Raw genomic sequence first — 14,560 nt, forward strand, 5'->3', positions numbered from 1 at the left:
ACTGTTATAATCCAAAAGTAGTACTTTTGAAATTTATATTTATTAAATAAAAGTTTTCTATTAAAAATAATATAGAAGTCAACTTAGAATTATGAGAGGCATTTTGTGAAGCCTAAAGATAGGACTAGAAAAGAATCAGTGTAATAACCTGGGAAGTTGGTTAAATGGTTGTTGAGAGTGGAAATTTATATGATAGCCAAGCAACCTCACACACTTGGTAGCAAGAAGGAAATAACCACAATGATACAACATAGATAGCAGTTTGTCATTTTATTAGTTAATTTGAGAAGCTTTTATGCGTCTTTTGAGTAAGGTAGTCAGAGTTAGAAAGATGGAACATTTAGTTGAATTTGAATTTCAGTTAAACAACATACATATTAGTATAATTATGTTCCACACAATATTAGGGTGTCCTGGACTTTATATAGCAAACCATCCCTGCAGCAACACAATATGTGATACACATAGTGCACAAACACACTGCCTTCCACTCAAGCATGTTTACCTAGAACCTATAAAGATTTAGCTTTAAAACTTTCTTCCTTTTGAAGGATATTTTGTAGATAAAATGAAATATTCAAGGATAATCTAAGAGAACCCAGACTAAAAATTAAGCTGAGGTGGCATTGGGTACAGCTGGCCATTGTCTCCTGCAATTCAGTGAAGTAGGGGCCTTCATTTTGCCATAGTGGGTAAAGCTACAACCAGCAATTCCTGCCCCCCATATAGGTGCCAGTTTATGTTCTGGTGGCTTTGTTTCTAATCCATCTCCATGGTAATGGCCTGGAAAAGCAGCAGAAAATGGCCTGAGTGTGTGGGTCACCACCACCCATGTGGGAGACATGGATGAAGCTCCTGGTTTTGGCCTGACCCACCTTGGACATTGCAAGGAGTGAACCCACACTTTCAGGGTCTTTCTGTATCTCTCCCTGTAACTCTGACCTTCAGCTAAAAATAAGTATATCTAAAAAAATCAGTGAAATGTTAATAGGAATGTTGACTTGGTTTCTTCCCAGGACATTCCTGTTATGTGGGAAAGTTGAAGTAAGCATTGCTAATTAAATGGGATAGGACTTCATTGTCTAATAAAAATAAATACCATTAACTCATGAATTCAGGTTACCATGCTACACAAAGAATGTTTTAATACTGGGAAAAAAGTCATACTATATCTGCATAATGAATCTGAGATGATATGATTAGAAATCATGGAAAATATGTATTTTAGAAAAACTGTGTGTCATGGTTGTCACAGAGAAAAAGAAGAACATTCGTGCTCCTCCTCCCAGTGCCCAGGCTGCAGTGGCTACAGCAATGGGGTCAAGAACTCTGACCTTTCACTGACAAAAACAATAACAGTTTCTTCCTTCCCCACAACCCCTGTGGCACCCCCAGGCTCTTGCCATCTACCTACTCAGGGGGCCCAGTCTCACTGTGCCCTGCCCTCCTCTTTGGGGGTTGCCCACCACCAACATGAGACCTGCTTCCAGGCCACTTTGGTGCCAAATCCTGAGGTTCTCGAATGATCTTGCTTCTCCTTGGCTACAAATATGGAGGGGCTGGTTCATTACAGAATGAGGACCCACAAGTGGTTGAATTACCACCTACAAAGACCTCTCTACCAGAATCTCTAAGGGATGGCCAGCCTCTCCCTGTGCTTTCAGATCATTACACCAACCTGGTTCCTGGCAGGATCCAGGTCGTCATGGGTTCTGCTTCTGTGGAGCAATTTCTGGGCAGGATGGACCTACAGCAGCTCCAGGTGGTGGCGTACTGTACAGTCTGTGGTGACAAAGCCTCTGGCCATCACTATGTGGCTGTCAGTTGTGAAGGTTGCAAAGGTTTCTTTAAAAGGACCATGCAAAAAAAAATTTCTAGAGCAACCAAGACTTCATCATCAGCAAACATCACTACAATCACTGTCAGTTTTGCCAGCTGAAAAAATGCTTGGCTATGAGCATTAAAATAGAATCTGTACAGAGTAAACAGATGTCCTTTGATAGCAGTGGGAGAAACTGAGCAATTGTGCTGCTTCACCTGAGAAAATCTATATCCAGAAGGACCTGAGAAGTCCTCTGATATCCACAAGACATAGAAGGTGCAGGGATGCTTGTGAATGTCTAGCAGCCCAGGATGGCACAATTCTCTTTACTCCAAGGCAGAAACAAGCCAGGGAGCTTAGGCACACTGGCAAACGTAGTGACCTCCTTGTCAACCTAAGTGAATCCTTGAACAATGGTTACACTTCAGAAATCCAGCTAGAGGGCCAGTCTGCAAGTGAGATTGCAGGGCATTTGATACCTTAGCTAAAGCACTTAATACCACAGACAGCTCCTGGCCACCAAGCCTGATCAAACAGATGGACACCAGTGGAGGAGGGAGCATCCATGTCACCAGACAAGACCAGTAAGCACCTGCCATTGAGGTTGAAGGCCCTCTCCTTTCAGACACACACTTCATGTTTAAGCTGACAATGCCCAGCCTGATGCCGAAGCACCTCAATGTGCAGTACATCTGCAAGTCTGTGTCCTTCCTGTTCTTCCTCTCCATGCACTGGGCCAGTTCAGTCCAAGCCTTTCAGGCACTTGGGCAGGACTGCCCTCTTCACTTCCTCAAGGGTCTGTTGGCCACATGCAGACACAGAGCCTCAAACCTGTCAATACTGTGGCTGTCTTGTTCCCTAACATTTTCTCCACTGTTTTTATTTCATAAATAATACACAGTGAACATCAGGGATTTATGAATATTAGCGAGTAGTCACCAAATTATTTTAAGAAATATACAAAGAACATTTATGGTAGCACCCTATAAAGTAAGAGTCCCCAGACTTATCTGATGTAAGCCTTTAGTAAAATTATAATCAGGTTTGTGAACACTGATTCATTGATAGCATCCACATGAATTTTAGCCAATTCTTAATTACATTTTGTCAAATTTACAATCCCTTGCATATTTTGAACACTCCACCATCCAGAGATGTACTGATTAATCATGGACAGATTATACATTGAGCTATTCCATTGTGCTGTAGTGACACATATATATCTCTCCAATTTTTGTCACAATCCAATTGAACATAATTAACAAGTCCCTCTGTCACTTCCCTTAGGAGATTTATGTTCTATTTTAGGGTCATGATCCCATTATGCAGATCCTGGATATAACTTTGTATCATTTACACACCAATATGGAGCTGCCTGATACCATTCTAGCACATGCATACCAGGTGGGTAAGGAACAGAAGCCCGATGTACTCCTTGAACATTTACATTGCTAACCGTAGGTGTCGCTAAAAGATTAATAAATTTTCAGGCTTGGAAATGTCCTGTCTTTCTCTTCTTCCTAAGTTATTGGCTTGTTCCACAAGTGCTTTCAGAACTCTCCATGTCCTGGCCCACTTTTGATCTCCCTCAGTGTTTTGGGGATGTGTAGCCTCTTTGTCCCCTGTTGTATGGTGTGATTGGATGTGTAGGAGAGGGATCCATTGTGATCTGGGTTCATTTTTTGGAAAGACACAAGCATATCCTCTGCCACAGGTTAGTAATGGGCTAGGACCACACCATTGATTACTTTAGAGATCCTTCCACTGTACCTGAGGTAACGGAGTTCAAGAGGCTAATGGGGTCAAATGAGTCATAATAGGAGCTTCTTGTTTGTTATTTAAGGTAAAAAAAATAGTTAGTAAGGCTTTTGATAATAATGCATGTTGAGAGTGGGCTCCCCCCTTGTGATTTTTTTATATGTGTGCCTTTAATCTCTGATGATGGTGCTCCACGATAGCTTGAATTATACTGTTATAGGGAATGCCCGTGACATGTTGAATTTTTCACTGCCTGCAGAAGTCCTGAAACCATTGACCTGAATATTCTGGGCCATTGTCTGTTTTAATCTGAAAATTAATGCCTAAAAATAAGAAATATTTAATACAACAACTTATTGCATGTGTGTGGCTGTTTCTCCTGTCAAAGTGGAGGCCATTAAGGCATTAGAATAAGTATCTATAGTTATATGGACATATTTTAATTTTCCAAATTCCAGAAAATGTGTAACATCCATTTGCCAAACAGCATTTTTTTAAAATCTTCTAGGGTTGGCAGACATTTATAGACCTAATGGCTAGAATGGAGAGTATTGGTTGCAAGACAAGACAATACATTTTTTTTAATTAATTAATTAATTTATTTTTTTGACAGGCAGAGTGGACAGTGAGAGAGAGAGACAGAGAGAAAGGTCTTCCTTTGCTGTTGGTTCACCCTCCAATGGCCGCCGCGGCTGGCGTGCTGTGGCCGGCGCACCGCGCTGATCCGATGGCAGGAGCCAGGAGCCAGGTGCTTTTCCTGGTCTCCCATGGGGTGCAGTGCCCAAGCACCTGGGCCATCCTCCACTGCACTCCCTGGCCACAGCAGAGAGCTGGCCTGGAAGAGGGGCAACCGGGACAGAATCCGGCGCCCCGACCGGGACTAGAACCTGGTGTGCCGGCGCCGCTAGGCGGAGGATTAGCCTAGTGAGCCGCGGCGCTGGCTAAGACAATACATTTTGATTGCTGAGTAGTAAATTGTAGAAACTGTTGATTTAGCATAGTTGGATCTTGATGTAGCAACAGATGATTGAGTTTTTCTTGTTCTAAATATTGGATATTTATCCTAGTAAGTTTGTCTGTAGCCTCATTTATTCAGCTAGCTGTCCAGGAATTCCAGAATGGACTCTGATATGGAAGATGTAAAAAGGCTTATTATGTGATAAAAAATTTTTGTAGAGAGGTAAAAAAATAGTTGCAAATGGTGTATTCTTTGGTTTAATATAGGAAGTTTATAAGGATTGTAAAGGGTCAGTAAGGACATTGACCTCTTGGGAAGTCATTTGTAAGTCATTGTGAATACCCACTAATTCCAAAATTTGTGCTGATCCCTGAATATTATGCCAAGTCTTGTGGACAGAAAGTTTTTGATTTGATTTATAACAAGTCATTGTGGCTGTCTCTGTAGAACTACCATTTGTACATAGGGTATCAGCCTGGGGAACAGCATATCTACTCAGCATTTGAGGCATAACATGGGTCTTACAAGTAAGGTGAGTGAGCATCTTCCTAGATGGGTAGTGGGAGTTTATTTTTCCCAGAAAATGTTGTAGAGTAGCTTGCCCTATGGGATCATTTTCATGTAGATATTCTACTTCTTGTTTATTTAAATGTAGTAAGAGGGTATGATACTCTACCCCAGCAATAGCTTGACACTTTTCTGCCTTCCTTATTAAGAGTCATAGTCATAGTTAAATAAGGTGTGATGAAGTTAGGAAGTACATGAGAGAGATGGGTATACTCTATGCCTGCTTCTGACTTTTGGCTTATTATTCGCAAAGGTTGTTTTTTTGGTAGGGACTATAAGTAATTGTATTTCCTTTTCTTGGATTTTATCTATGTAGTTCCATTTTATCCAAAACTTTATCAATTGAAGTACTTCCTGAGCATGAAGAGTAGCCATTCCTATTGAATTAAAGTGGAATCTCCCTCCAATAATTGAAATAAAGGACTCATTTGAGCAGTAGTAATGGAAAAATATGGTCCACACCAATTAATATGTCCTAGGGCTTTTCTAGCTCATTTAACCTTAAAGTTTTCTTTAACTCCAAATGAGGTTTTATAGATCTTATGGCTGTGTCAGTAATTATTGTTCCCAAATATTGTAAAGGTTTCTACTTTTGTACTAATTCTGGTGCTATGTAGTCTGTTTATACAGCATGCCCTGAAGGTCACAAAAGGCTTTGTCTAAATAATCCTCATCTGGATGTCCTACCAATATATAATCCATATAATGAAAACTGTGGGATATAGGCAAAGGAAAGGTTGTGTAGCCTTATTAACATAATACTGGCATATATTAAGACTATTTTTCATTCCCATGGGGAGGACTGTCCACTGATATCAGGGTGTAGGGATACTATTATTTAACTGTTACACTGGAAAGGTGAATCGCTCTTTGTCTTTAGGATGGGGAGGAATAGAGCAAAAGCAATCTTTTAGTTCCAAAATAATGATATGGTAATGAGCAGGGATAGCAGGAGGAGCTAGGAGTGCAGGCTTCAAGTGCCCATCTTATTCATGACTTTATTAAGAGCTCTGAGGTCCCAATTTTAATTGGTTCCTCAACCAAATGTTGAAAAGCCTTTAGTTCTCATTCAGGGGCCATTGCTCAACCCATGTGGTGGTATCTGAAGTCCACTGTAAAGGAAGAAGCTATATGTTTGGTGGTGGCCCTTAGAATAGTAATTTACGAAAGGCATTGAAACTATGTGAACACTTTACTCCTCTTGTCTTTAGCATACGCTTTCTCATAGCTATGAAATGCCTTCTTTCCACAGTGGCTGAATTTCCCATGACTACCTGTATTTATGGGACCAATTACCCCTATTTACCCAAACTGCCATGGTGAATTTCTCTCCTCTCTGAAAGTGTTGTGTGCCAGGATGAGTCCTCTGTCCCAATCAGAAGCAGGAAAGACTAAGGCAAGGACTACAGCTGCAGTGAGCAGCAGGGGTTGTCAGTGCACTACAGATGATGAAAAGATAGCAAATGCAAACTGTGCCAGCCCCACATTGAGCAAAACTTATGCTGCTTATTTTCTCAAGCAGCAACCCAGTGAGTCTGAAATACTGTAGAAAAATGATCGAAGGCACTGAGTGAAGACTCTGGGACTATCTTCTTTAGATCAGCCATTTTTTTTTTCAAACAAGAAATATGGAGTCTGGTATGAGAGGTTTGACAGGGAGGCTTTGTTTTCCACAAAACTATAACTACAGTAAGGACTTAGGTCGTCAGAGAGGAAACAGACATGAAATCACCCACAATATTGAGAAAGGAGGATGTTGTGCGCTTCTCATACAGCCAAATTCCCTATTGCTCCATGCAGTGTTCTGTGAAACTAGGACAGAGTTCACTGTGTGCAGCCCCCTCTTCCCTTCCTCAAGGGTCTTTTGGCCATGTTAGACAAGAGCCTCCAAGTTGTCAGTGCTGTTGATGTCTTGCTTCCCAACACTCTCCACCATTCTGGCTGCCATTATAAACCACCTGCATAACAGCATCCAGGAAGACACACTCTCCATCTACTAGATAAAACAGGTCATGGAGCACATCTGGAAGCTGTAGGAGTTCTGTAACCACATGGCAAAGCTGGATATAGGCAGCTATGAGTATACATACCTTAAAGTTATAGTTCTCTTTAGTCCTGAGCATCCACGTTTGACTGAACAAGCCAAAAAATTTCAGGAAAAGGCACAGATGGAGTCGCAGGGTTATATTCAGAAAACCTACTTGGAACACACCTACCAATTGGCCCAGATTCCTGTCTGCCTGCCAGCATCCAGGTTCATGGGATCCAACATAACAGAAGAATATTTTTTTTACTGATCCCATTTGCAATGCTTTGATAGTATAATATCCTATATCCTCAAGATGGAGACTGCAGAGTACAGCAACTCAATCCCAGAATATAAAGATGAAGATATTGAAGAAATGGCAGAAATGGAATTAAAAAAAATTGAACATAGGATTACTTAGAAGTAGTTTTAGAAGCAAATCCATGAATTAAAGAAATCCATACATAATATGAAAGAATGACTATTTTCTCATAAAATTGAGATTATAAGAGAAATCAAAATGCAACATTAGAAATGAAAAAATCAATAGATCAAATTAAAAATGTGGTGGGAAACTTTAGCTACAGATTTGGTGAGGTAGAAGAAAGAATATACAAGTCACAAGACAATTCAATGGAAATTTTATAGTAAGACAAAAGAAGAAAAGAAATTTGAAAAATAAAAAACAGTGTTGGAGATTTATGGGATACTATCAAATGACCCAACATACAGATCTTAGGAATTCCTGAAGGCATGGAAAGAGAGAATGGATTTAGAAGGCCTTTTTAAAATATTTATTTATTTATTTGAAAGAGTTACACAGAGATACAAGGAGAGGCAGAGAAAGAGAGAGAGAAAGAGAGACAGAAAGAGAAAGGGAGGTCTTCCATGCACTGGTTCACTCCCTGGTTGGCTGCAATGGCCAGAGCTGTGCTGATCCAAATCCAGGAGCCTCTTCCAGATCTCCCATATAGGAGCAGGGTCCCAAGCATTTGGGCAATCCTCCACTGCCTTTCGAAGACATAACAGGGAGCCAGATCAGAAGTGGAACAGCTGGGACTCGAACTGGTGCCCATATGGGATGCTGGCACTGCAGGTGGCAGTTTCACCCACTGTACCACAGCACTGGCCCAAGAAAGCTTTTTTAGTGAAATAATTACAGAAAACTTCCCTAATTTTGGGAAAGAGAGGAACATTCAAGTACATTAAGCACATAAAGCTCTTAATAGCCATGATAAGAAAAGATCTTCATGACACATTGTACTAAAATTCTCTACAGAGAAATATAAAGAAAAGATTCTAAAATGCACATGATCGGCAACAACTAACTGAGCACCAAAGGGGAAACTTGTTGAAGTGAAATGGACACTATGAGAAACAGTGACTTGATCAGCTCTTGTCCTGACGGTTGATGTACAATGTAATACTTTATCCATTTTAGTATTTTTTTGTGTTCTAGTACCATTGGTTGAACTCTGTAATTAACACACAATTATTCTTAGGTATTTAAATTATAACTGAAAAGTGATCCCTGTTAGGAATTTGGAAAACATTATGTTGAGTGAAATAAGCCAACCCCAAAGGGACAAATACCACTTGTTCTCCTTGATAGGTGACAACTAACTGAGCACAAAAAAGGAAACCTGTTAAAGTGAAATGAACACTATGAGAAACGGTGACTTGATCAGCCCTCACCCTGACTGTTGATGAGCAGCTTAATATGTTATCCCTCTTAGTATTTTGTTTGTTCTACTTAATACTTTTGGTTGAATACTGTAATCAATACACAATTCTTAAGTGCTGAAACTTAACTGAAAAGTGATCGCTGTTAAATATAAGAGTGGTAATAAGAGAGGGAAGAGATGTGCAATTCGGGACATGCTCAAGCTGACTTACCTCAAACGGTAGAGTTAGAAACATACCAGGGGATTCCAATTCAATCCCATCAAGGTGGCATGTACCAATGCCATCTCACTAGTCCCAGTGATCAATTTCTGTTCACAATTGATCATAATGATAGGACTAAGAACCAAAGGGATCACATAAACAAGAATAGTGTCTGCAAATACTAGCTGATAGAATCAAAAAGGGAGAGAATGATCCAACATGGGAAGTGAGATGCACAGCAGACCCATAGAATGGCAAATGTCCTAACAGCACTCTGGCCTCAGAATCAGCCCTTAAGGCATGCGGATCTGGCTGAAATGCCCATGAGAGTATTTCAGGCGTGGAAAGCCAAGACACTCTGGGGGAAAAAAAAAAAAACCTAAATGAAAGATCTCTGTGAGTGAGATCCCAGTGGAAAGAACGGGTCATCAAAGAAGGAGGTACCTTTCTCTGAAGGGAGGAGAGAACTTCCACTTTGACCATGGCCTTGTGTACATATGATCAGAGTCAGTGAACTCAGGGGGCTTCCATAGCCTTGGCAGCTCATGACAAGAGCCTAGGGTGATTACTGAGGCCATAAACAAGAGTGTCAATTTGTTAAGTCAACAACAGTTGTCACTGTGCACTTACTCCTCATGTAGGATCTTTGTCCTTAGTGTGCTGTACATTGAGATCTAATGCTATAACTAGTACTCAAACAGTATTTTTCACTTTATGTTTCTGTGTGGGAGCAAACTGTTGAAATCTTTACTTAATATATGCTAAACTGATCTTCTGTATATAAAGACAATTGGAAATGAATCTTGATGTGAATGGAAGGGGAGAGGGAGTGGGAAAGGGGAGGGTTGCGGGTGGGAGGGACATTATTGGGGGAAGCCATTGTAATCCATATTCTGTACTTTGGAAATTGATATTCATTAAATAAAGTAAAAAAAAAATAAAATGCACATGATAGAAACTCCAGATTGCCTTCTGAGGATTTCAAATTAGATTCATGTAGGCAGCCTTTGGACAATCAAGGCCAATCTTGGCTTGTGGAGTTCTTGGGATAAGAAAGTCACATACTCCCATACTGAAGGAGGATGATAATCAAGAACGCTCTGTTGGCCGGCACCACGGCTCAATAGGCTAATCCTCTGCCTGTGGCACTGACACACCAGGTTCTAGTCTCGGTTGGGGAGCTGGATTCTTTTATTTATTTATTTTTGACAGGCAGAGTGGACAGGGAGAGAGAGTGAGAGACAGAGAGAAAGGTCTTCCTTTTTGCCATTGGTTCACCCTCCAATGGCCGTCGTGGCCGGTGCATTGCGCTGATCTGAAGGCAGGAGCCAGGTGCTTCTCCTGGTCTCCCATGTGGATGCAGGGCCCAAGCACTTGGGCCATCCTTCACTGCACTCCTGGGCCATAGCAGTGAGCTGGCCTGGAAGAGGGGCAACCAGGACAGAGTCTGGTGCCCCGGCCAGGACTGGAACCCAGTGTGGTGGCGCCACAGGTGGAGGATTAGCCCATTGAGCCACAGTGCCGGCGGGGTGCTGGATTCTGTCCCAGTTGCCCCTCTTCCAGTCCAGCTCTCTGCTGTGGTCCTGGCTTTGGATAAGCACGGTGTGCCGGCCGCAGCGTGCTGGCCTCAGTGGCCACTGGCGGGTGAAGCAATGGAAAAGGAAGACCTTTCTCTATGTCTCTCTCTCTCTCTCACTATCCATTCTACCTGTCAAAAAAGAAAAAGAAAAAGAAAAAGAACACTCTGTTAAAATTATCTGTGCCACCAGAGGCCCCAATAAGTTGCTTATGTATGTTGTTATCTTTTGTGCGTCTTTGTGCTTTTTTGTGCTTCTTTGTGCTTGTTATGTAAAAATACCACCCAGACATTGGAATAAATGAGCTTTGATCAGCCTTGTTGTCTTGGCTCCATTCTCTCTGATCGCTTGCCTCTCTTTTAGGTCCCTCTCCCTTCCTCAGGTTCCATTTGACTGATGCGGCTGACCCGCACAGATTCATAGCTGAATTTTGATAAGAAACACCAAAGGCTAGGAGAGAATGGGAAGATATATGCAAAGTGTTAAGAGGTAAAACTGTCAACCAAGAATAATGCACCCAGCAAAGCTCTCTTTTATAAATGAAGGTGAAATAAAGATATTCCATAATAAACAGAAATTTAAAGAATTTGTCACAACTTGCCTAGCATTACAAAAGATGACCAAAGATTTTCCATTCTCTGGTTTATTGCCCCAAATGTCCACAATGGCTGGGGATTGAGAAAGGCTAAAGCCAGGAGCCATGAACACCATCCAAGTCTCCTTGGGGGCCAAAATACTTGGTCCATCCTCTGCTACTGTCAGAGGAGCATTATAGAGAGGTGGATTAGAAGAAGAGCGAGCAAGCGAGCAGGCACCCACATGAGCTCTCATATGGGATGCCAGCATTGTAGGTGGCAGCTTAATCCACTGTACCACAATCTCAGCCCTTGAGATATTTTAACTGGAATCCCTTTATATCTTTTTCTTTATGGACATTCACAAAAAATTCTGTTTTAATGAATAGGAAATATATTTTGTTAATACAGAAAGTATTAGTGTTGATTTATCTCACATTTGTTGGTTTTATGATATTCTCCATTATAATCCTCATCATTAAAACCTATTTCATAGAGAGAAAATTCCCTGACCTTTACAGACAATATTTTGTAACTATTTACATTTTTTAAAAACTTTTATTTAATGAATATAAATTTCCAAAGTATGGCTTATGGATTACAACCACAACCCTCCCCTTTCCCACTCCCTCTCCCCTTCCATTCACATCAAGATTCATTTTTGATTCTCTTTTATATACAGAAGATCAGTTTAGCATACATTAAGTAAAGATTTCAACAGTTTGCTCCCAAACAGAAACATAAAGTGAAAAATAATAGATGATTTTTTAAATGATGATGAAATCAGATCAGACCTATTGTCATGTTTAATCCCAGTGAGAGTCAAGTTGGGAATTGATAATTTTTTCTTTTCTTTTTTTTTTTTACAGAAGATCAGTTTAGTATACATTAAGTAAAGATTTCAACAATTTGCACCCCCATAGAAACACAAAGTGAAATATACTGTTTGAGTACTCGTTATAGCATTAAGTCTCAATGTACAGCACATTAAGGACAGAGATCCTACATGAGGAGTAAGTGCACAGTGACTCCTGTTGTTGACTTTACAAATTGACACTCCTGCTTACATTTGAAGCATTTTGTTTTGCTGACAATCTGTTACACAGTGATTAATTGTTCTTGCATAATGAAAATTCATTATGCTATCATGCTTAGAGATTTTTTTGCCTTATAAACCATTTTCCGAATTGATTATATTTTCAAAAAGAATTCATTTAGTCCATTGCTTTTACCATTATTTTTAAATGAGAACTATAATAGTGAGTACTGAAAGTTGAATAAGTCATGAATGGGAGAGAGGCTTGTGCTGGGATTTAAGCAATGGAAATGTCCTCATGGAAAACTGACAGCCTTACAGAATTAATCAAGTTAAAAACATTTTCCCAGGAAAATTCTTCTTCCCCACAGATTATTCCTTTGCAACTACATATCTTTTAAACTTCAACAGATTGCACCCACACAGACACACAAAGTACAACACACTGAGGGCAGAGGCCCTACATGGGGAGCAGGTGCACAGTGACTCCTGCTGTTTACTTAACAATTGGCACTCATATTTATGATGTCAGTAATTACCTGAGGCTCTTGTAATGAGCTGCCAAGGCCATGGAAGCCTCCTGAGTTCACAAACTCCAATCTTATTTAGACAAGCCATATTCAAAGTAGAAGTTCTCTCCTCCCTTCAGAGAAAGGTACCTCCTTCTTTGATGGCCCGTTCTTTCCACTGGGATCTCACTCACAGAGATCTTTCATTTAGGTCTTCTTTTTTTTCCAGAGTGTTTTGGCTTTCCATGCCTGTGAAACTCTCTGGATGCCTTAAGGGCTGATTCTGAGGCCAGAGTGCTGTTGAGGGATTTTGCCATTCTATGAGTCTGCTGTGTATCCTGCTTCCCATGTAGGATCATTCTCTCCTTTTTAATTCTATTAAATATTTGCAGACACCAGTATTATTTATGTAATCCCTTTGACATGTAATCCCATTTCCAATGCGCCTTCCTCATTGTAGCTCTCTGCTCCAAAACAGAAGCATGTGCTATTGACTTTTGTGAGCTTTGTCTTCCTAGGTCACACCAGCATCAATGAACCTTCAACTAAACAAGCAACCCTTAACCCATCCTCCCTGATTTCAGCTTTTCTTAAGTCATCCAACAAAATTTCTCTACTGGATTAACATTTCACTTTTGCTAGGGGTTTTTGGTTTCCCTGGATTTCAAGATGATCCATAATTTCAATGACTTCTGTTTTATCCCATGAAATAATTCATGCCATTTTGAGGTGGCTGCAAGAGTGGGCCAGATTTTCAAATTTCCTTTTAAATATTTATTTTTATTTATTTGAAAAGCAGAGTTGAGAGTGAGAGAGAGAGAGTGAGTGAATATCTTCCATCTATTGGTTCACTCCCCAAGTAGCAGCAGGCCTGTCCAAAGGTAGGAGAATTTTGTTGGTCTTCCACGTGGGTGGCAGGAGCTCAAGCACTTGAAACATCTTCTGCTATTTTCCTAGGCCATTAGCAAGGAGCTAGATCATAAGAGGATCACCTGGGAACTGAATTGGTCCCCATATGCCTGCAATATTTTGAGGAATATTTACGGATGCTTCCAATTAATTGGCATAGTTCTAATAATCTGAAACACTTATAGAAACTGAAAAAGTTCATTAGTATATGGCATATTGCTAAAATGTTAATGTATATAATAAATAAATATTTAAAAACAATGTTCAGAATTTAACAACCGCATATGTGATGCAATATTTCTTTTTAGTAATAATTTAAAACCTTAGAACAAGTAAGTTAAAACATACTGGGTTATACAAAAACAACACTGGTTGATATGAGATTGCTTAGCATATATACACAAGGGCATACTGAGACAATTTTGGAAAATGGAATTAAAAGTAAGTATTTTGTGCAGAAACATTAAATCCATGCATAGTCTTTTCATAGTACATATTTTATATCAATCAATTTTAATACTTATATAATCCCAGATCTCATCATGAAAATACAGTATTACAATTTTCTTATATGAGAACTTCCTGTGTGTCACAGTTACCTGCTTTCATGAATACGTCTTGTTCTTTTTTTAAGATTTATTTATTTTATTTGAAAGCCAGAGTTACACAGAAAGAGGAGAGGCAGAGAGAGAGAGGTCTTCCATCTGATGGTTCACTCCCCAACTGGCTGCAATGACCGGAGCTGTGCCGATCTGAAGCCAGGAGCCAGAAGCTTCCTCCAAGTCTCCCATGTGGGTGCAGGGACCAAGGACTTGGGCCATCTTCTTTCCCAGGCCATAGCAGAGAGCTGTATTGGAAGTGGAGCAGCCAGGTCTCAAACCAGCACCCATATGGGATGCTGGCACATCAGGCCAGGGCATTAACCCACTGTGCCAC

At 40.4% G+C, this 14,560-nt stretch overlaps 1 pseudogene; it reads left to right on the forward strand.

The window, feature by feature from the left end:
* Nucleotides 1–1,522: 1,522 nt before the first annotated feature.
* The window catches only part of LOC149119372 (nuclear receptor subfamily 2 group C member 2 pseudogene), a 44,271-nt pseudogene continuing 31,233 nt past the window's right edge, over nucleotides 1,523–14,560 (forward strand).

This window comes from Oryctolagus cuniculus, chromosome Y (genome assembly GCF_051225735.1).
Source record: "Oryctolagus cuniculus isolate XC-2025 breed Fujian yellow rabbit chromosome Y, ASM5122573v1, whole genome shotgun sequence".
Classification (NCBI taxonomy): domain Eukaryota; kingdom Metazoa; phylum Chordata; class Mammalia; order Lagomorpha; family Leporidae; genus Oryctolagus; species Oryctolagus cuniculus.